The sequence below is a fragment of the Caretta caretta genome, chromosome 8 (assembly GCF_965140235.1).
Source record: "Caretta caretta isolate rCarCar2 chromosome 8, rCarCar1.hap1, whole genome shotgun sequence".
Classification (NCBI taxonomy): Eukaryota; Metazoa; Chordata; order Testudines; family Cheloniidae; genus Caretta; species Caretta caretta.
The window spans coordinates 96,307,777-96,331,923 of NC_134213.1; the positions used below are offsets into that span (position 1 = coordinate 96,307,777).

The window sequence follows — 24,147 nt, forward strand, 5'->3', positions numbered from 1 at the left end:
CATTTTTAAAGCTGTTGACTGATGCAGCCTTTAGCGGTCACCATGGCAACAAGATACATTACCTAGGCGATGATGCTCTTATGCTGTCACCCCTTGAGTGACCCAGTTCTACAAAAGAAAAAAAACCACCTTCAAGTGGAATTTTTTCTTGGCTTCTGCCATGTTCAGTTTCTGTGCTGCTGAAGGCGTAATGAGCCTACATGCCTCCAACATGCCAGCAAGATCAAAACCAGGACAGCTGGTGGGAGAGAGAGAAGATTCCAGAATATCTCCACAAATAAGGATTACACTGGATTAAGTGCAATTTGGAGGTGGTGACGATTTATCTGTGGGTAAGTCGAGAGCTGGCTACTCGGGAAGCTATTATTCCAATCAGCCGTTTTAGCACACACACTCAATCTCCTGAAAATTCACAACATAGGTTCGCTGGTTCGTTTCTTGTTGGAAAAATGTGTTGTCCAGTCAGGAAGCAGAAACAATACCACCTGACCAATCGCAACCCCAGCCGAGAGGAGACTGCTGTTTGTTTTGGAAACCTACTGGCTGAGCAGACTGTGGAGTGGGTGCTCCGGTTGGCAGAGAAGGACAGGGACGACCGCTCCATCGCCCTGCTCCTCCTTTAACCCGTGGTGGTGGAGGAGAAGACATCATTTCACCTTTGTTATGTACAGAGCTTTGAGAACTGTGCGGACGGCATGCAGGTGGTAACTGTACTTTTAAAGGTCTGGAACATGCTTGGTTGGATGTATAATCCACACAAGGAGAATGTGGGTCTTTGTCCCCCTCTTGTGGCTGGCCCACCAAAAAGGATCATGAGCTGCTACTGCTTGTTGCTCTGAGGCAGAGTCACGGTTAGGTGAAGTGCTAGGAGCTTGTGCTTTTAGCACTGTGAGGACTGGGCTCAAGATCACCCCAAAGGGGGTCAGTTACAGGTATTTCACACTGAGTTACTTGGAGACCGAGCTAGAAACAGAGTGGGTCAGACGTGACTTGTGAACAAAGACCATCCTGGTGCTGACCATTCACTTCTGTTGCTCGTCTCCAAGTAGTCATGGCACCTGGACTGCAAAAGGCATGATTCGGCTGACTGGAATCTGGAAAAACAACATCCCTCCCCCTCTGGTACTCCCTTCATGGCTTTCTCCCAGAGCCAGCGCCTTCGCCTCCCCCCCCGGTCACAAGCCCCCCTCCATCTTTTAATCTCACTGCTCTAAATCCTACCATACCTTACTCTAGCTCCTCTCATTTTACTCTTCTCTCATCCAGCAGAGATTTGGTGACCCTTACAGGAGATGAGTTTGTTAGGTCTCTGATCCATCTCTCATCACAAACCAACCACCCCACTTTGCACTAACTGAGAAAAACTACATGGGCCACAGAGATTGAACTGTTACCCTACCCAGAGGGGAAGTCTGTCCCCCCTTCAGTTCAAATGCTGTTCCCCGCCCCTCCCCCTCCCTCCATCATGTCCTGCCTTTCATGGCTCCCTCTGCCAGCACTGTGAGCAGACTGAAGATCTGCTGGGCCAGCGGGAGAAAAGCTGCACGGGACTCTGGGACGCTGAGCAGCCTGCAGAAGATGCACCGTCATCCTGAATGCCTCTCAGCAGATGTCACTTGCGAGGCAGGACAGGAGGACGGGCAAAACTTAGGGTTGCCAACTTTGGTTGGATGAATGCCTGGAGATTTCGTCACATGACATAATCTTTAGTTAAAGATCAATCTTTCATTCATGGAGACTCCAGAACAACCCTGGAGGGTTGGCAAACCTTGGCAAAAGCAGCTGACTGCAGGAGGCCCCCTTCCTTTGATAGGATAGATCCAGAGACAGGCTGGCCTCATTTCCCAGCTTCCTTTCTGAAAGATACTCCGTCTCTTTACCTTAGCCCGACCCCCATGCCGCCAACTCTCCCCACCCCCTTCAGGCTCCTCACCGGAGCTCTCTCCTATCCCTCAGGAGAACTCCCTTCCAGCTGCTGGTCCGGCCTTGCTGGGGCAAGCCAGAAGGAAAAGTGCCACCTACAAAGTCAAACACTTTCCTACCGCACCCTGGGATTTTCTCTGAAGTCTCCCATCCAAGTTCCGAGCAGGTCCAGTCCTGCTTAGTTTAAGGAGTTCAAGCAGATTGCAACATGATTGCGGTCATTCATATCCATTCCAGAGCGAGGCCACACCCACATACCAGCTCCTAAGACGGAGCTATCCTCAGCCTGCTAACTGCTCAATATAAAAGTGGCCGAGCTTCTATGCACTGCCTGTTTCCAGGCTGGTCAATTATTGCCACGGGATTGTCCCTTCCTGGCTCCTTTCTATGCAGCCTAGTTCAAGGTAACGGCGCTCAGGAGAGACCGGTGCAGAGGCAGAGTGGAGACTGAGAAACAGGGTGTGGCGAGCGTGGGGGCGCTAGGTGGGGATTGTTGATATGTACCCCGAGGTGAGGTTTATTCAGAGCATTTCGGAGATGGAATGGTGGAATGTCAGAGCAGAGCGGATAGACCCAGCAGACTCCCTCCCAGGCAGGAGGGTAGTGACTGCAAGCCAGTAAAGCTGAATGGGTCTAAACCAGTAAACAGCAAAGCATCATGGGGGCACTATTAGGGCTTGTCAACATGGAGAAGTTCACCAGCAGTACTAGGCGATGGGATTTTAATGCTGTATGTAGTTATCCTGGTGTAACTCCCCATGTGGACACATCTGAAATAAGGGACCTTTGGGGTTTGTTATTATTTATCTGTGTTATCATTGTTCCGAGGAGCCCCAGTCATGGACCAGGACCCCATTGTGCTAGGCACTGTACAAACAGAAGAGACGTGCCCCAAAGGGTGTACAGAGTGTAAGACAAGAGACAGACAGACAGGGGAGTACAGGGAGTCAACGTAATAGGCAAGGTCTCACCACACCAGCAACCTAACTCTTGTCAATTTTTTTGTAGGCATGGCGAAGGATGAAAAGACTTCACTCCTAGGCCCTGTAACAAAAGCCAGTGAATACGACGGTAACTGGCCTCAAGCACACACTGAGGGGGCAGGGCTTTGAGAAAAGGGAATTTCCTTACTGAGGGGTGGAGGGGGTAGAAAGACAGGAAGGAAGAAAGACCTCACTAGCAAATGAACAAAAAAAGTGCTCTTATGTTTGAGTTAACACCATTTTTTCTGCAGTGAAGACAAGGCTGGATTCCAAGAGCACATTGGCCTCCTAAAAGAACTTAAGTTTGGTCTTTTCTTTTCCTGCAACTGCAGAAGGAAGCCCATCTAACTAAGGCCTGGGCTACACTTCAAAGTTAGAACAACTAGCTACGTTGCTCAGGGCAGTGAAAAATTGTGCCATCATTACGGTGACCTAAGCCAAGCCCCACTGTGCTGCAGGTAGGTTGACAGAAGAATTCTTCCATCAGTCAAGCTACTGCCTCTCAAAACTACATCAATGGGACGGACACACACACACACACACCCCTTCTGTCAATGTAGGAAGTATCTACACTATGGGGCTACATCGGCACAGCTGTATCCATAGTGTATAGTGAAGTGTAAGGTTAGTCTCCACTAGCTACGCATGGCTCTGTTGTTATTTTCACAGCAGTTTCTCTAACACTTTGTTGCGTTTACGAATAAACCCCGCTTGTTTTTAAAAAGTGGTTGGTTGCTATCTCATGGTCACAGGTGCCTGAAGAGAAGAGAGACAGATATCCACTCAGACCTGTGCAGTACTAAGTGGCTAGCACAGGCGGGGTGCTGTATCCATATCCTGGTCTAAAAGTGGGAGAAGTGCAAAATCTCAGTCCCAAGACAGGTAAAGGCATGAGGGCTGACAGCTGAGGGGATGCATGAAGAGAGGCCAGAGATGCAATCAGCTCCATAATCCTGACACGGGTTTTGCACCAATATAGCCAAGCACCTTCCACCCTTAGCTAGGTCACTTTGCTTATTCGTGTAGGTGACCAATGGCACATCACCATATGGCAACCTTTCTGCTCCCTGTTTAGATGACAAATGTGAATAGGGGAGCCAGTAAATGGAAGGCAGTGTGACCTAGTGAATAGGGCACTGGACTGGAATTCAGAAGACCTTGGTTCTATCCCCAGCTCTGCCAATGGGTGACCTTGGGCAAAAATCACTTCACATCATGCCTCAGTTAGCCCATCTTAAGATGGGGATAATGACACTGACTTCCTTTGTAAAGCACTTTGAGACCTGTAGAAGGAGAGCTAGGTATTAGTAATTAAACAAATCATGGATGCTCTCATCCACACACAAATGCCTTGATCACAAAGGAGATATTCATGCATGGCAAATAAAAATGGAGTGGGAGGGAGGAAGTATTTACATGGCTGAACTGCCATTCAGAAGCTAAGTGAACTCTGTTCTTACCAACTCCAAACAGCTGGAAATTAGACGTGGAAGAGACGTTCATGATCATCTCGTCTGTCAACCATGCACGGGCGGGAAGAGGTCAGATTAATAAAATCTCATGCTCTGTGCAGCAGAGTTTTAGACAACACAAGAAACACACTACCTCCTTTGGGAGACCATCCCACCGTCTTACAGAATACACGTCTTTCCCCTGATATTTAACCTGCATTTTCCTTTGTTCAGCTTCATCCCGTTACTCCTCATTCTACCCCCTTGAAGAATTCCTTCCAGTTCCTGGGGATATTTAAAAATGGAAAAAAATGAGCAGTGACCATGCAGATCTCATGGGGGATTATTGGTGTGTAATTAAGCAATATCCATAGTAACAAGCAAATCTGCATGTGTTAAAAAATTAACTTGACCTAGTTTGAGAAATTCTAGCATCTCAACAATGCATCATGTTTCCCAGAAATTCACCAGTGCCAACAAAGGGCCCTGTTCTGAGGAGAAGGAGCTTTAAATAAATTATCTGCGGCAAAGGAGGAGGGTCAGGGAGAATCGGGGAAGGATGGTGGTTCAGTGAGTCAAGTCACCTAATGATTGCTGACATTTTACACATCACATCACAAGGCTCCTCAATGGAGAGAGGAACAGAACAGCCAGTTTCCTGCCAGAACAAAAGGTACACTCAGCGCTGGTCACCAAGCCTTGCTCCAGAGCAGATGAAGTTTAAAGATGTTGCGAAAGTTTAAAGACGGTCACCATGAGAAACAGGAAAAACGCAGACAATCCAGCAGACGTAGCAACTGAGGTCAGGAGATATATTGATACACTCAGTGGTTCTGAGATGTTTTTCCCTTCACCTCCCTTTCTAGAGAGGCCATCGTTATAATGTGTGGCCTCTATTTATGGGTTTTACACAGCTGCAGTTTACTGTAGTATCTGAGTGCCTTCCATGTAGAAAAACTCATGAGCAGCAGCGAAGTCTGTAATGGACTTTATTGTCTGAGACCCTGGTATTTGTATTTTATTGGTACCTGGTATTTTATTATCGTTGAACACGTATATTGCAATAGCCTCCGATGGCAACATGCAGGCTGCCCCCCCCCCATCATGCCATGCTACATACAAACACATCACAAGTGCCCCATAGTCCCTGCCCTTTTTATCTTAACTGAATCTTTGAATGCTGCTTTTTTATGTTGTTTTGTTGAACTAGTGGAGCTGCCTGTCCAAGGAACAGGCGTTAGAAGTTAGTCCTCCTAACTGACTTGCTCCTGGTAAAAAGTCAATGAACTAAAGCACTAGCAAATAGAAGTTTTTCAAACGCACAGTTACCTGCAATGAAGCCACTCTCACACTACCGAGCGGGGCAAATTCAAGACCTTACAGGTCATTTCAGGACTATAATTTGTGCTGATCTTCGAAGGTCAGTCTTGGGCATCAGGCAGCACTGCTGATCTTCAAAGAACCTGAGCAATCCATTTACACTGGGTTGGATCAGTTTTCACATCCAAGGATGACTCAGCAAGCGAGAGGGATAGAATTTGTTTGTTTAATTAAAAGCTAATACCATGGCTCCCCCTGACTTTTGTAGGCCTGGCAAGAGACCCCATGAGGGCACTAGCTGAAGAGGATAAGAACAGGATTAGCGAACTGATCCCAGAGTAGGTGAGGGAAGCAAAGCCTAGCACACTCCCTCCTGAAGGCTGAGAAGAGGAGCGTCTGTCTGAAAGTAGCCAGTGTGGTAGTTAGCGGCTGGGCCACCCCACATAAGGGCAAAAGCAAGGACACCCTGCAAAGATTCATCACCCTTTGGAGAATCCTCCACCCATTGCAAGGATAACCCCTGCAGATGGGTGCCACTGAAAGACACCACTGTAGGGCACTATCAGAAGGTAGCCCTCTGTCTTCCGTTTGGTAGAGAATGACTTCTCTCTTCCCTCTCCATGCGGAGTATATTAGCTCAAATAAACATCCGATTCTTTTTGGCATCTGTTGTGGCTCAACCTACACGCCCTTGGGAACTGGTCCCCTTAGGGCCCATTAGGCAGCAGGGCTTGTTTACAGTTTTCAAAAAAGGTCTTGCCAGCTTGGAAGAAAGAAATCAGTGTGCAAATCCAATGCCTTCCAAGACCTTCCTGCACACTGCTGCCTGCCTGAATGCATTGCTTTCGCTACACTCCCACACTCGTTTCACACTCGGCCCGTAAAATGACGTAGAGCATTGTTCAGAGGCAGCAGCCTGCTAAGGCACCACATGCTGACCCCACGCAATTCGCAACGTAGGAGCCACTAAGAGACAAGCTGAGTCATATAGCAAGGACACACACCAGAAAAACAAATGGACTAGAATGAAGTCCAATTTGGCTCTGGACGAGCTGGATTTTGAGTGTTCTCTGGCAGCACGTACGATGCTGAACTATGATTTTGTTCAGCATTTGAGCCATGCTGTGCTCTAGGCAAGCAGGAGAAAGGTGGGGCCAAATCCAACCCTGGCATAAGTGGATCAGCTTCAGTTTGTTAGCTGAATGGCTCATTTGAAATGGACAGCCCAAGCCACAGGAGAAACCTTTACCACTGACAAACATGGGTTTCTGGTCTGTGTCAGATCCCCTTTCTTCCCACCCTCATCTGTGTCAGATTCCTTTCCTCCTCTCCCCATCTTCGGGGACCCACTTAAATAACCCACCAAACAGCAATAAAGAATAGGGTCAATAGCACAACAGGTAACTACCTACCTTGCTTATTGCAACCCTGTTGCGTACATGTGCAAGAGGTAACTCTTCCTCCGAGCATTGCAGTTCCAAGAGAAATTTTGTTGGTTTCCAACTGACTATTGTTACTGCCCCTGCGCTTGTTAATTTCTTAAGATCACCTCACAAAAGGATGCCCACAAAAGCTGAAATGAAAGTCAGCTTGTCAAGTCACTTGAAAACAAGTTGTGAAGCATAAGGATAATAAAAAAGGAGCACTTGCATGCTGGGGTTTGTGCAGAGATGGAAGGTTTCATTATACAGCTGTCCTACTGAGGATTCCAAAGTCCCTACTGATTACTTTGTGCAAAAAGAGCCTTAACACAGCATGCCCTAAATGCAAAGGTCATAATACTATTATCACATGTGTTGTAGCAGCTTTCATCTAGAAAGATTACAAAGCATGGTGGGAAGCGGTTGGTAAACCTCACTGGCAGGCAGGCATTGCTGGGGTAGAGCAAAGTATGTGTTTAAACCTCACACAGGACCACCACACAACTGCTCGACAGCAGCAAGTTAATGCTTGACATTTGTGTAGCTTACAGTTATAATTTGCACACAAAACCAGAGTCTGTGATGCCTCTGCCATCTCCTTGGCCCTCCTTAAAAAAACCTGCGTCTTCCAAAAGGCCTGTAAATTCGGTCCTTCCCCCAAAGGGGTATTTTTAAAAAGCACCTGAAAGGGTTAAAGAACACAGGATGCCTGCTAGACAACTCCTCTCAGTCACTACCGGTTGCATCCCGTTCCCCATCCCCCATCTGTATGGTGGGTGGTTTTAATTAAAGCCAGGTCCTGCACCACTATCGTCAATGCAAGTTTTTCCATGGACTTCAAAGTCAGGAGGACCATGGCCTCAGACTGTAAGCTCCTCAGCACCGTAAGACACCTCTTGCGTTTGATAATTAATAGTCTCCAGCAGCTCCTGAGGTTGAAACAGGAGCAGATTTTCAAGAGCAGATTTCCAGGCCAGATTTTTGACCACTTAGCACCCGCAGCTGGGCCAGATTTTCACAACAGCTCAGCTCCCACTGAGGCACCAAAATACAAGTCTAGACATTCACGAGTTTCATTCAATGTGCGAGGAGTTCTTCTGAAAAGTACAGCCTCAATTTAATGAAAGGTTTAAGATTTTTGTCCAGTATTTCACCCAGTTGAGCTCTCTTATTGCTGAAATGCTAACAGCACAATTAGGAGTAATACACCCTGCTGGAATAATCAGTTAGCTGCAAAAATCTGGTTCTGGCATCTTCTTCTGGTGCCCACGCCGTAGATTAATGCTACCGAATTGTAAATCCGCATCCTGCACCCACACAAGTGGCTTCCCCTGGCGATTTGCACACTATTTATGAAATTAACCAATACAGATCATAAGCGTGCTGTATGTGACATGCAGCATGTATACAGGCTGCATGGTTTCATGTTACATCCTCCTCCAGGGCACTTCACTGTGCCACATAGCACACCCAAAACCCAGAGCTTTCTGCTCCATGCAGAGCAAGTTTAAAAAGTTAATTAGTTTCACTAGAGCTAAAAGCCACCCTAAGTTACTTCCTCATCTAGGAAATGTTTGAAAGTTTTTGTCACTTTCCTTCCCAAGTCAAACACCAGCTGAAGCCAAAACAGAAAGCTGTGTAAAGTTCTGCATGGAGGCAGCTGTGTCAATGCAAAAAGGATTTAGCACTAAACGTGTGTACATCCCGCTGGCAGCGCTCTCTCAGCCGCCTCACCAAAACCAGGTGCTCCCCAGGATCAACAGCTGCCCCCTTTAACAGGCTTCTCACTTCCCAGCAAAACTACCTAACAGTTTAGCCTCCCAATCTCACCTCAGCCAGAAGGAGCTTCGCATTTGCTGAACAGGCCAGAGTAATGTTCCTCTGCAACAGACCAGAATTGTAACAACAGGATCAGGCAGTGACCTGTCGTGAAGGAGGAATACCAGACCACCTGCTTGTACTTTTCACCCCCATGCTCTCTCTCACTCTTTTTCCTCTCCAGGCCTTTCAGGCAGAGCCCCTGCCAGAACTGTCCTTTGGATCAGAGGAAGCGGCACTCCCCTCAGTTTCTTACAAACAGTCAGCTGAAGTTTTCTTAAGGTGGCACCTATAAGTTCTTCCAGATAGCTACTTTGCTTTGTTTACTGGCCAATTCTTTGGCTCGCTGGCTCTACTTTCGAACTCAGATTTTTGCTTCCCCTAATCTTTTTCTCCTTAATATATATATATATATATTATACACACACACACACTCTATTGGACCTTCAGTAAGACACAATATTCATGAGAAACTGCTACAAATGTGATTAGGAACAAAACTATCAGTTTCAAAATTAAATCACCCAGTACAAGTAAAATTATAAAAGGAAATGGTTGTCAGACAAGGCTTCCACAGGTATGACACAGAGATACCCAGATCTAACACCTACACGTGTCATTTGACAGAAGTATTAAGAGAGAAGGTTGAGCAGACTTTCGGGAATTGATTTTCTTTTAATCTTTTTTCAGGAAGCAGCTAGTCTGTGAATTCTAATGTTTTTCCACCTGTTCCTCAGCTTTGGGTTTAAGACCTTAAGTTTGTAATACACTGTGCATTTGCAGTGGAGTTTTTATTCCATCTCCCACCTTGAATAAAATAAAAGTTCAGTGGGTTATCCCAGGTTAGCCCTGGATTCCTTATACATGTGATGTATGTGACCCCACTGAAAGTGTTAACTTGTAAATGCCAGCTTTGAGAAACTGCTTGATCAGCTATCTTGAGGGTGGTCCATTGTTGCCGAGCAATGTCGGTTTGTTCTGATGACAATGTTTGTAAGGTGGGTGGGAAACTTGAACGGGTGCAGACTTTAGCAGGCCTGAACTGGTTGTCTTCTGCAGTTTAATTTATCTCAATCTTGTAAATTTACCTCTGGTATCTAAGGGGTACAAATCCACACAGCTTTATTTGCTTCAATGGAGTTATGCCAATTTACAATAGCTGAGAATCTGGCCCTGTTATTATTATTATTATTATTGAGCTAAATATAACAATATTGATTATTAAAAACAAAAAAGGTACAAGAGATAAAATACTCTTTTCACAGTGCCATTGCAAGAGAGGTAGAAAGAATCAATGGCGCTTACAAGGAAGAGGAGAATGGCTGTTTTTGTAACACACCATACAGCCTCTCTAGGAGTCAAATCAACTTTATACAAATATATATTGAGCCATATTCTTACACTCCTTTAAAAGGAGCCTTGGAAATAAGAAAATTAAAAGATCTACACTTTTATACACACATGGCTTAATTTTTACCATTTGATTTCTAATGCAGACATTAAATTCAAACTGGAAACAAATGTGCATTTTTTTTTTTTTAATATACAGTGAGAGTAATTACCCATTGGAACATCTTCCCACGAGATGTGGGGGAATCACTGTCACTAGGCATCTTTAAATCAAGGTTGAATTAATAACTTTGATGCACATGCATAAGCGTCTGCCGCATCAGGGCCTTACTTTGGTATTTACTATGGTAAATAGTTCGGGGGGGGGGGGCGGGAGTTAAATTATGTGCTAAGTGTTTGCAGGCTTGGGGCCTAAAAGCAATAGTCTGTTCAAATATAGATTATTGGTTGGAGACAGGAGTCACTTGAAGAAGTTGCGTGGCTTGTGCTGTGCTGGAGACCAGACTTGGTGATCAGTGGTCCCACCTGGCTGCCCAGGAAGCACAATTGATGAATGGTTTCAGAGTAGCAGCCGTGTTAGTCTGTATTCGCAAAAAGAAAAGGAGTATTTGTGGCACCTTAGAGACTAACCAATCTGATGAATGAACATTCACCCGCGGTTTCAGTTTTTAAAGTTGCCGTTGTTCAGAGGTTCAAGAAGCTGAACAGCACTAACCTCCCCTGACATGATCCAGGGAGGCCAAAGCTGACTACTGAGTAAATGTGTCCATTTTTAGCCTGCTGAGAAGGTGGGGGGGAGGGGGTTGCTTTTCTACTTAGATATTCTTTACTCTTGAGCGGTTGGGGCTTTTTGTCGGGTGTTGCCTGACTGCACATCTTTTGCCAAGGCTTAAAGAAAGAGCGAACAGAGCATTTTATAAGTAGGGACAAAACTCAGCAGGGAAATAATGTTAAAATCTCCACAGGAATTATTCTGTGTTTTCGATTTCGCTTGGTTCTGTTTGTAAGGGGACAACAGTGATTTAAAAATAAAATCAGACTGAAGTCGAGGTCTAACTTACAGTTAACTCTTACAGTTACCGTAACAATAGCAACAAGGATCAGAGGAAAATAGTGGATTGCTTTTCAGTTTATTTTATGCATTTAATAGCCCTTTGACTAGTCATTGTTTCCCCTGGATCAGGTCCTAATGGACTCCACAAAGACTCCTATTGACTTGAGGTCTGAGTGATTAGGGTCTGATCCACAGCCACCCATGTATTCTACAATTAGAGCCATCTTAGGGACCCCAGTTTCAGTGCAGTTGTAACTGTATATGTAAGATAGTCTGGTCTCCCCAGGCAAAGCCACGTCTTATAAACATGGTCAGAGCACATTGTGTGGCCACTGCGTCCCCTAAGAGGTCTGTAACAGGCAAAGTTTTTGGGTGCTTCCAGAGTGAGGATTTTAAAAGAATTCTCCCACCATCTGTGCTAACAAGGGTGGGAGTGCTGAAATACCCCAGCCCCCAGAGTTTTCAAGACCTAACATGCTCCAGGGATATGTACTGTTTCTTTAAGTCTGGCACAGGAAGCCAAGCAGGAGTGGGGCTGAGGGAGGTTCTAGGCAGAAGAGATTACAGAGAAGCAAAGACTGGTTTTAGGAACCGCGCTGTTTTCCTTCGTCTAATTCCATTAGAGTTCCTTGTTCAGTATTAGTAGAAAGTGTCTGATTATTTTGCCAATGTCATGGGTCACTGGGCTCCGCCATTTTACCCCATACCATCTAATCTTACTCTGCAAATTCCTGCTTGAAGAGCTTAACCTCTATTCTCTTCATAGGCCTCTCCCCTCCCACAGAAAGCAAAAAAAGTCCTGAAGTGAGTCTGTTTTTCCACATCAGTCTGCAAAGGGAACATTAGGTAGCAAACAGCAGAAAGGTAAGAACATAGGACAGGTCATACCTGCTTGGACCCAATCCTGTGCTGAAAGGGTTCATCTGAACGCTCGCCATGGGAAAGGGGCAGGGGAGTGCTACTTTGCCTTCACGGCTGCGTTTGCATCGTTTTGGTAGCCGGCAAGAAATCTCCGAAACAAGCCAGGATTGGGGGAGCCTGCTACATGTCCGTATCCATGAGACGGACGCAGAGTAAGAACCATGTTTGAAACAAAAACGGGGAGCATCCAATTGCCCAGGATCAATGTGCTTGCTTCCAATCAACCCTGTTTTGCAGCACTAACCTGGCTGTTCCTAAAGGGCGGGGAGGGCCATAGGTTGGCTTTGTCTCTTTATACGCTGTGGGCCTGATTCTCCACTGCCGTGCACCTAGCATCATCACCTGTGACAAATGGATACCAAACCAGAATGGGATAATTTTACACCCATTCTGCACTGGTGTAAGTGATGGTGAACAGGAATGGAGCACCAGGCCCTGCCTATCCCACCCCTTACCACGAGGATATTGTTTTTGCATTGAAATGTGGAGGCAGTGTGGCCTAGTGGACAGAACACTGGACAGACTCAGGAGATCTGGTTTCTATTCCTTGCTCTGCCACTGGCCTGCTGGGTGACCTTGGTCAAGTCACCCCCCGCCCCACACACACACTTTGTGTCTCATTTTCCCTACCTATAAAATGGGGATGCTGTTGCTTTGTAAAGTACTTTGAGATCTACTGATGAAGAGTGCTACATAAGAGGTATTAAGTTCCCCGACATACTATAGGATGGCTTTTACGGTCTTCTTCAGGTTATTAAGATAAAGGACCACCAGTTGGACATCTTTTCTGCAGCCCCTTTGAGATGTTGAAAACCAAAACAATGTTCTATGAGGTGGCATTTATATGGCATGTTTTCAGGCATGGAACAATCTCCGAGCAGAGACTCTTTCATATGTTATCCTTAAATCCTAACCAGCCCGTTAATCCAGTTTTAGCTATAGACACCATGGAATGAAGACCTGAGCTTCTAATCTTTGAAGTGTATTGAAGAACCCAACACTACCTGCCCGTGAACCAAGAAGATAAGGTAGACCATGAAATCCCTCGTCCTTTTGACAGAATTTCACGCCGGATGGAGTTTCGGACCAACTGAGGGTCAGCGTTTAGAAAGCCTTGGTAGGTAAAACAACTTTATGACTTGCCCGACAAATACAAAGGTGGATCCCAAGCTTAAGGAGCAACCTTTGGATCACTCATATTCTGTGCAGGTCTTTCAGGCTCTCAGTCCATGAGAAAGCCACTCACCACCCAAGAACCTGCCCTCGGTATCTAGGATATCCCTCATCAGCCACTTCTAAAGCCATGGGGGGCATTATGCTGCATCTGTTATATAGATTAGCCCCTACTCACTGAGTAGTATCGCGGAGGTCAATAGGACTACTCACCTAAGTGCTCCTCTACATGACTAAGCACGGCACAATCAGTCCCTCAAGCCTTGTCTAGGCTAAGTTACCCACTGCTGACAATGGCCGACCACAGGTTGTCATCACCACTTCTGAAATGGTGCTGGGCATGCAGTTTGTCCTGGTCTATGCACTAACCTGCATTCAGCACAGGCTCAGCTGCAGCCATCAGGGATATTTTCTTAGCACAGACAAGGCTTTAGTATTCTCATATCAGCCCAAGGGCAATGCAGCTCAGCAGCATTTGTCCTACTGTCCCTCTTCCACAGAGCCATAGAAAGTGGAAGTTAGAGACTGAGGGAGGGATGGACGGTCAACCCGTAGGGTCACAGCTAATCTACCTCCCTGCCTCTGCAGGCTGGCTCCCTACAGAACGGCTCTTTCAGGATTAGGAAGACCTGTTCTAGACCCTCTGAGATCTCCCTCTACCCCAAGAGATGTTGCCATTAGATATTACTGGACAAGCCACTAGCAGTCCAAGATACAGACTGGCCTTTGCCTTGTTTTGTGCTCGGTGTTTCAAACAGTCCCAAGCTGGAATTCAGGCGAGATCACAGCCTGCCCTCCACCTCTCCCGGACCGCAACGTGCTTTGGCCGTCTGCTGTTAGCGCCACTCGTGCTACCTCCCCATAGTTGATTCATCCACAATTCTGGCCCTGGAGCCACTTCTTTTCAAAACAGCGCAACTGCATGCTGGGCAGGTGGCAAGCTGGGATCGCTACTAATGAGAGGTTATGTTCACTACTAAAAATTCTAGTGGTTTCTCGATCACTGCTTGCTTGTTAGATGCCTCCATCCCAGTATCTCTTTCATCAGGCTAAGTTCTTTGGGGCAAGCACTGTAATTTATTATGTGCATGCACAAGACAATAAGGCCCATCCTAGCTGAGGGCTCCAGGCGCTACTGCAATTTAAAGTATTAACAAGATGACCAGCCAACCAGTGATCCTGTCTATGACCCCAGGCTCCTTCTTCCAGAAACGTCAGACCAATCTCCTTGCACTTTGACAAGTCTAGTTTTAAAAAAAAGTGGCCCAACCAATGGAGTTTGCGCCAATTTTCTCGCATCTCACAGTCCTATAAATAGATAAGCCAATTGGTGTGTTGTTTCCACTTGCTTTCACATCAGGCACATTCCTGCCTGAAGATACAGGGAAAAGAAAGTTTCATAAAAATAATTCAATGCAAAAAACTCTATTGTGTTCTAAACCTCTTCTTTCAGTAGTCTTGGGAAGCTACCAGGGAAATTACATTAGATTGCTTACGTCTCTACAGTGTGCTTGATGTTCAAACAGTAGTCATAAACCAAGCCTCTCTCACTGGACTGTTTTTGCATTTAAAGCAGAACTCTACCTTCCAACCAGATTTGAACCGATTCCTGCTCTGTGTTTCCAGTCATGGGAATATCCTTCCACATGCATCACACACTGTACAAACACCGCACCAGCCCTGATCCCACATCAAGTGCCACATCCAAGGATCCTGTGCCTGCATCAGTGCAGGACCAGGGCCCTATTGCATACTGGGATTCCCACACTGGAGTCCCAAGAAACCTGAGGCAACCAAAACCTGCTTCTACTCACCAGCTGTTTAAGGAGGAGCCTGAGCTCAGAGTCAAACCGTGGCCCCCTGCACAAAGCCCAACTAGAAAAGGTTTGCACAGGGAATGTCCAAGGAGTGCAGAGAAACTGACTCCTCCTCCCATATCCACAGTGCCAGGCTCGAGCCTGGGGTGGGGAGGCAAAGCAGCTGCTACCAAGTCATGCACCATGTGAAATTAGAGCCAGGTAAACTTCAAATGCAATGCAAAACTAATGCAAAACTCTGACACAGCTCTTCTGACCCCCCTACACCAAGTTGGCTGGGACTATGAGCCTGCTCCTGTTCTCCATCTCCTCTGCTCAGCCAAGCCTCAGAGGCAGAGAACTCCCAAAACCCACCCCACAGATTCTCACCCCGTGGGAGGCAGTGGAAGGGACTCTGAGCTACTCAGGAGCCAGTTGCAAGTGGCTCTTTGAGATGAAGACATCCCTCCTATCTGATACAGTGCCAAGTTATATCAGCCCCCACTGGCACAAGGGTTCCCAGCCACAGAAAGCCCACCTGGAAGACTGCACAAGGCCCCTGCAATCTCCGCTCTCCTGAGACCGGCCACAAGAGCAAATAAGGTCAGCCAGGAGAACATGAGAAGGAGCCAGAAGATGCAATGATTCAGTACATCCAAACCAGACAGACTGGGCAGCCTCTGGCAGTGCAGCTATGGAGACCTGGCCACAAGTCAAAACAGCACTGCCTCAGCTAAGCCCCTCAATGCAGACACCTCCCCCTCCCCACGCCCCCGGGGTCAAATCCTCCCCAGACACGCCTGCTCCCAAAGGTGCAGAGTTCCTGAACTGACAGGGCAAGAGATATCAAGCAAGCCCTGTGTATGAAGGGAGTACCCAAGAATAGTAGTAGACACAGAGCAACATCTTGCACAAGCCAGTCTTATCATGGCTTCAGGTAGCAGGGGACAGGTGATGTGTTACTCAAGCAATCATTAACTCCGAGACAGGGCACAGAGCTGATGCAGTACATCATACGTGATACTTCAGTGTCTCAGCATGCTCTATCCAGCAGAGACCCGCCTCTGACCCGCAGCCGAAGATGGCATGGGCTCTTTGGCACCACATCCAATGCCGTAATACCAGTCTGTATCAGTGAACCAGAGATTAGCTGTGTAGGTTCAGGGTACCTTTGTTTAGTATATTTCTGATTTGCCAGAGCTCTGTGGTAAATATTGGAAAAAAAGAACTGTTCGCTAAAACGGGTGCTACCCTTATTTTGTCATAGCAGACAGATAAGTGCTTGCAGTAGCTATCAACGTGCTATTGATTGCATGCCATCCATCTGGCTCGGGTTTCAGCTGGAGTACACATCCTTCAGTCCCACTGCATCTCCTGAGAGGTGCCGTTTCCAGAACATTTTATGGCATGCTTTTCTTTTGCACAGGCTTGTTTACAATGTGGACGGCTTTATGACTGGGGAAAGAAAATAACCTCCATAATCATGCACTACCATCAGCCCTCATTATTTACTCTTAATGATTTTACAGTATTTTAACATTAGTCCCTGAGAAATTTTAGTTGTCCCAAGGAGAATAGCTGCTTGTAACCATTTGCTAATTACAAGTATGAATGTCAATTAATTCATTTAGCTAATTATCCACTCTATGAGCATCATGCACCAAAGAACTGTAAAAGACAGGCATATGGTGATAGATTGGAAACAAGAACATAGTGTGTGTGTCTGTGTATTCATCCAGTAGACTGGGGGGACGTGTGTATGTTTAGTTAGCATGCCAGAACACCCCAGATGAATGTATTTAGTCAGTGTAATAGCTAGGGGAATACAACTGCTATAAACCATAATTACAGCATTATGCTAATTGTGCCTGAAAAGCATCAGACCTATCTTTGCAACTTTTGTTTGGAGACTTGAGCATAGGTCAAGCATCTAAAGCGTTTCTAATTGTGCTGCTGCCTTCAACGTGGGGGGGGGGGGGGGAGGAGAAACTGTTTTCAATTGCATTTAGCAAACCTCTCAAAAATAATCACTTGTCGCTCAAACATACAGCCTAACAAGGAAAAGGAAGTCTCTCACAAGCCTAATTCCAAAGAGATGTAAAAGTTAAAGTGGAAAGTTATCAGCTGTAATTTTGCTTTATGTTTTTACATGGTATCTTTGGGGGGAAAGCATGGAACAAGCCAATAGGAAAAGCAACACCTCAAAAAAAAAATAGTAAGCCTGTTTGCTGCCCAAGACGACATGACAAATTAGTGTAAGTCTCTAAAGGGAAATCATCATTACAAGTTGGTGTGCAAAATTAACTGTGATGCATTAAAGGAGAGGTATTAGGAGATCAAAAGAATTATTGATTCTTCCTCCTGCTCTCTGAAAGTCACAGGACAAAGAACTGCAAGTTTTTTACTAAACCCGATCAACTCGTGTTCAATGAGATTAAAAGTTTTCTATTACAACAGGACAATAACGGGTTTCCAGGAGGAATCTCTAATACAGCGTTCAAAGAAAAATCACACACAGTAATGCGGTCTTCCTCCCCTCCCCCCACGTCTGAATGCTCCTAAACATTAAAGCAGACAAGGTTCAACAGAGCACTCCAGTTACAGACTAACCACTTGTAGAGGGTAACAGATAACTTCCAGATCGGAATTCTAAAGACTCTGGAAGGACTGGTACCAAAGTCTGCCTGTGAAGTAACACCACTGGCCCTCAGTGGAGGTATTCGGGACTGATCCTGGTGGTGCTACATTAAAATCAAATGTTGTTAGTACGGATTTACCTGGCTTTAATGAAAAATTTGACCAAGGACTTCCACAACTAGAAAATCCAATTCAGTGAGGGTGACCTACTAGCAAACAAGCCGACTGCATGTGTGTGATCCAAGGTAAAATAAAAAATGCAGCTTGCAAAAATATTTGCATCGCTAATCAAGGACCAGGAGCACTAGTAAGAACGTTTCCCTGAGTGGGAATAAACTCTCACATTAGATGGTCTTTGCAGTTCATATTTTTTTTCCAAGTCAAAGAACAACAACAAAATGTTTTGCTAGGGCTCTTTATACATCCCAGAGGAATAGTAAAGATAACTCCAAGTTGCGTTTGGGTTTTACATTTGAAATAGCAGGTCCTGATTGGGTAGCTTTGGTAAGACTTTTGGCAGGTTGTGATCATGACTTGGCAGATGATGCCAAACATGAGCTCCAGCTCTGCTAGCCCCACAGTGAGGGAGGAGGAGATAATGAATCCTGGAATTGAGTCCCTCCGGGAAAGGCAAAGGGAGTAAGGGGAGTTATATATTTCTCATCTAAAACAAGCTGACTGGTTTTCAACTGCTGAGGCCATTGCCAAACATTAAAAGGTGCAGGAAGGGGCACCAACTGGCTTCTCATTTCCTTTTGAGCATGGAGTTGTGTGAAACCAGCCCATTGGGCAAGGGGACTATTTACAAAGGAAGCTTTTTATTACTCTCTGGAATGAAGCATGGAAAGGCCCTCACGGAGGGCCCTCCGTGGAGCCAGGAGCAGCTCAAGGACTGTTTGTAAATATTCACGGCCCGCCATACAGTTTCCATATCCAGATGTGGCCCTTGGGCCAAAAAGTTTGCCCATCCCTGACCTAGAGGGTGGGAGGGGTATAGAACTCATCTATATAGGTTGAAATCTGAGGCAGCAGTGGTCTCTGACTATGGGTTTGTCAAGTGCTTATTACGCAGGGGCCCTGCTGAGCTGGGAACTTTACGGACTCTACTGTAATACAAATTAATAAATACTCATAATAAAAAAAAGTCTCTGGTGTCACTAATCCAACACTTTATACCAAGAAGTTTTTTTAAGATTAAAAAAAAAAGCAGCCAAAATTCAAGTCTCGTCCAGAACATCTCTGCTTCCACCAGGCACAACTACTGTTAGACTAATCTTTTGAAAAGCTGCCTGCAAACGTTTATGACCACCCTACATTAGAACCACTATGTGTGGCATTACTCCTCTGGCCACCGATGGGTCTAGAGATACTATTGGTGTGTTTTATTCTCTCTTTTTGAAAGAGGGAAGAACTGACTGAACAACGTTATTTGAAAAATACCCAAAAAGGTCAGAATCTCTTTGATGCTCACAAGTTACTTGTGACTAAAGCCGATTACTCTGCATAAATTAAAACTCCTTCATTGCAAGTGCTGGAACTCAGCTAACTACAGGGCAAAATATTGGATTTTGTGCTCTTGTGAAAAACTATCATTATTTCCCAGATGTGCCGGTTCTTCCGTGGGATCATTCATCAGTGGGCTTCTCGCGCAAAGAAATCGAAATTTAATGATGTCATGACACTACTGATTAAAATTGTTAATTACTTTTGAGCGAAGACTCTGACCTATCAGCAGTTCCGTTGATTCTTAGAGTATGTTAAACAAGAAAAAAAATTTAAGTCATGTTCATTGGCTCAGTAGAAGGTGAACAGAGTTGTACAGACATTCTGATCTTTAATGAAAATCTCAAATAACCTTCAGCAAGCAACAAGACAAAGTAAATTCTCTCCATTCTCAACCCCTCACCCAGCCAAGCACCACGCTGATTGCTGACTGAACGACTATATACACATTACCTAACCCCCATGGGCTGACTGCAGGCTTTGAACCCAGGACCCAAAAGTGAGAGCCTTTACGGCTTAGTTTAGCCTAGGTCCATCAGCTGGAAGCAGCAACACACACAAAACTTGTATATGGATCAGCCACTAGAAGCAGACAGAGACTCTCTTACGGAACTAGCCTAGGTTATATGCAGCAGAACCAAGTGCAGAACCATCCTCATCCTTCACACAGAGCTGCAGCCTCAGGAGAACGTCCCATCAAGAGAAACACAAGTTGGCCTTTTCAGCGCCGTTTAGAATCAAGGAACATCTGTGTTCATTGGACAGAATCTACTCGGACGCGCTCATTGGGAGCTGACCTGAACAGCAGCCAGCCAGGCCAAAGCATTTCAAATGTGGGTCCTCAACTCATAAGCGCCGACTCCGTGAAAAATTAGTGGGTGCTCTAAAAACCGGCAGCCAAGCTCCCCGCTCCGCTTCACTTCCTCCTTCGCCTCATCCCCTGAGCGCGCCGCGTCCCCACTCCTCCACCTACCTCCCAGTGCTTGCTGGCGCCAAACAGCTGTAGCAAGCTCCAGGAGGACAGGGGAAGGAGCAGGAACGTGGCTCGCTCAGGGGAGGAGGCGGGGCCAGGGTAGGGATGGAGTTGGGACAGGGCCAGGGGCAGTGGGGGGGACAAGCACCCACTGGCGCCAGTAGAAGTCATTGCCTATGATTCAAATCATGCAACTAACTCCACATGAAGCATCTCACTACGTGGCTTGATTTGCAGAGGTACAAACACCCTGAAGCCACTGGCTTGAGTACCTAGATGCTGCAAGGTCAGGAAGCAATGGGATTCACAGAAGTTTCATTTAGCCAATTCTTTGCATAATGCTGAAGGTAGCCCACTTGTTCTAATAGGAGCCAGGGGTCCTCAGTACCTCTGAAAAAAGCCAGGCAATCTAGTAATGTCTTCACTCAGAAAAGAGGGTGTACTCTTAATGCGAGTTAGCTAACAGCAGGATTGGACTCCCCCACCACAGATAGAGTTAAGATGACTAGGGGGAGTCTAGCCTAACTCGACTTGCTAACGCATTCGGAAGCTGCAAGCGGCCGTGTCTTCACTAGGATTTTGCCTCGTGTTAGCGAAGCTAAGACGAGTTTCTCCTAACGAGACTCCGAGGGAAACTCTGCGGGACTGCAGAAACCCTGCAGAATTCCTGCACGAGGTGGGGGGACGACCATGGCTCAGTGGGGGGGGGATTGCTCCCCAGAGACCAGGCATGGGGGGTACACAGGGTTACCTGTCACTACCCGCCCTGCATACCTGAAAGCCCAGAGCTGCCCAGCGGAAGGAAGCTACTAGTCTTGGCTCTGCTGCAGCCGAACGCTGCCTCCTGGGTCCTAGTGCCAGTCTGGCTCCTGTGTTCTGGGAGCCTTCCTGTTTTCTGTGCACCAGTGAGTGCCTGTGGTGGGGCCTGGCTGGGTAAGGGGTGGGGAGGGGGAGGATACAACGGTAAGGGGGGTGACGGGATGAGACAGGGAAGAAGAGGAGTTGCGGGAATTGCAGAGGGAAGTGGGAGCCCGGCATGCAGCGTCCCCTCGGCAGCAGCTGGGGCTTCCCCGATGGTAAGCAGGCCCACCTAACCCGTACCCTGACAAGCCCTACCCCCCTACATCTGGGTCCCCCTGCTGAGCCCCAACCAGCTGCACCTGGTTCAACCCCATCAACCCCATATCCCTACACCTGGACACTCCTGCCAAGCCTCATCTCCCCACATCCAGACACCCCCCCCCCACACACACACACACACTGAGCCCCAACCATCTTCACCTGCAGAATCCCACTGCCCCTGCACCCGGAACCAACCCCCCCCCCCCCCAAACGAGCCTGTGCATCCAGATCTCCCCTGAGCTGCCCCCACCCTGAGTGCCCCACATAGAAACCTCTCACCCCACACCTGGATCCCCCACACACACTAAGCCCCTCCACACTTGGATCCTGCAGGACTGAGCCTACCCACCCACACCCGGTTTGCCTGCTAGGGGTGCTGGAACAATTTATATAGTGGGGGTGCTGAAAGCCATTGAACCAAACCGTGAACCTGTTATAGAATGGAAACCACTTCAAGCTAGGGGGGGCTGCAGCACCCCCTGCGTCCCTAGTTTCAGCACCTATATGCCTGGCACAGAGGGGCAGGGCCCCAGGATGTTCCTGGAGCAGGCCCAGCCCTTGCATTGTCAGTGTCAGGTGGAGCTGCTGAGTCCCTGTACCAGGGGAGGTGGGGGCCTGCTGCAGCCACATTTATTTGTTGACAAATAAAATTTGCAGAATTTTAAAATATTGTGTGCGTATTTGGGGGGGAGGAGGTGCAGAATTCCCTCAGGAGTCTAGTGAAAACAAGGCCTTAGTTAGGCATCTGATGCTGCTATCCTCATCTTGAAGCCTTTTTTCCGAATTTACAAGAGGACGATTCAAATGCTTTCCATAGCTATGAAGTACTGAGGTCACAATTGGCTGTCAGGAATCAGGGCCTGCAGCCAGTCTCTGGGCAACCTAATGAGCGCAGCTGCCCTGCCTAATTGGCTACAAGGAGCAGCAAACCAGCTCTAAAACCCAACAAGAGTTGCCAAGTCAGCTTATTACAAGCTACTTTTGGCTGTTTTCATGCAGTTGCAGCCTGCAGTTTTTTCCGCTGGTCTCTGAGGTCTGCCCTTTTTTTTCCCCCCTGTTGGACTTCACCCCTTGGCGTTTTTTGCCCCAAACCCCACCCAGCATCACAATGCATGGTTTCAAACCCCCACCCCGCTTATTTCTTGCGGTTTTCACAGGTTTTTTGGACCCAGTCCCACTGGTCTGGATGGCAAGCTGCAGGAGGAGTTCAGCAGCTGCCCACAACAGGCACTGACTCCGTGGGTGCTCCGGGGCTGGAGCACCCACAGAAAAAAAAAAAAAAAAAAAGAGAGATAGTGGGTGCTCAGCACCTACCAGCCACCCACTGATCAGCTGTTCAGTGGCAGGCGGGAGGCGCTACCGGGGGAGGGAGAGGAGCGTGGTGGGAAGGGGCAGAGTGACGGTGGGGCCTTTGTAGGAAGGGGCAGAGTGGGGGCGGGGGCCTCAGGGCACACACCCAGAAAGAAGAAAGTCATGCCTGTGTGGCCCAAAACACACTCCCACAGCTGCAAAAGCTCCAGCCTCGTTGCTCCAGCTCTGCCCCTGCCTGGCTTCATGCCAGGTAACCCAGTCTCCAGCTCAGATTCCTGACTGACTGTTGGCTTATCTTCTAATCCCTAGGCATGACTCCTGGACTACGGACAGTCTTTGTTCTGTGCTTGTACAGTACCTAGCACAAGGGGGTCCTGGTCATGACTAGGGCTCCTAGGCACAACGGTAAAAGCTCTCCTGCTATGTAACTGTGCATCACTATTGTAATTCATAGAACACACACGCTGGTCATCCAGATTTATGCGTCAGCGCAGGGCTGTTCCTTTCTGTGTTTTTTCTCTAAGGTTCACTCTAGTTTTTGATGTCCCAAATGATGGGGCTTCTAACACTTCCTTAGGGTGGTGTCTATACCACAGCGTCCACGGCTCTGCCCCGTACTCTACTCCAGGACAGAAATAGGGTTTTGAGAGGCTTGTCTAGGTTTTCTGCAAGTGACCCATTACACTTGCACTAGAAATCATGTTCTCACACATGGCGAAGGCTGGACATAAGTACTACTCATCACCTGCACTTCTAGGAGGTCACTCTACAACACGCTGTTACTCCCCAGCTGCAAGAACTGTAGCTATACACAGAAAATGGTCTTCAGCCAACCACCCTTCCCCCGCCAAAAATAAAACCGTCTATGACTTGGAAACCTGATTACAAATGGTTTTATAGACATCTCCAAAAATGCTCATTATCAAATGACAAAACCTACTAGCACATTAGTCTAGTAAATCAAAATCTTAGGTAGTCTACGCTAGCCTCTGAGACATCTGCATTTCTCGTGGAGATGGGAATCCTTACCACCGCATTAATCCTCCTGCTGCTAGAAGTCTCCTGCCCCACCCTGCATTCCCAACCAATCATGCCTTGAAATCCATGGAACCTTGTCTCAAACGCTGAGCAGCCTCCAGCAAGTTAGACAGCAGATCCAGCTAGCTAGTTGATGCAAGAGCAACCCTCCCAGTCTGCTGGCCCACACTTACACTTTTAGAAAAGGAGTACTTGTGGCACCTTAGAGACTAACCAATTTATTTGAGCATAAGTTTTCGTGAGCTACAGCTCACTTCATCGGATGCATACTATGGAAAGCACAGAAGATCTTTTTATACACACAAAGCATGAACAAATGGGTTTTTACCACTACAAAAGGTTTTCTCTCCCCC

At 47.0% G+C, this 24,147-nt stretch overlaps 1 protein-coding gene across 4 annotated transcripts in view; it reads right to left on the reverse strand.

Annotated features, from left to right (window-relative positions):
- Positions 1-24,147, reverse strand: part of ACOT11 (acyl-CoA thioesterase 11) — an 88,273-nt gene that overhangs the window by 54,379 nt on the left and 9,747 nt on the right. For 2 of the 4 annotated variants that reach the window (XM_048861678.2, XM_048861674.2), the window contains exon 1: positions 8,929-9,154. The exons of 1 other annotated variant lie outside the window; for it this stretch is intronic. The gene's annotated coding sequence lies outside the window, so the exon portion shown is untranslated. Of the gene's footprint in view, positions 1-7,089; positions 7,251-8,928; positions 9,155-24,147 lie in introns of those variants that run through there. One more of the 4 variants, XM_048861675.2, reaches the window with a different exon arrangement.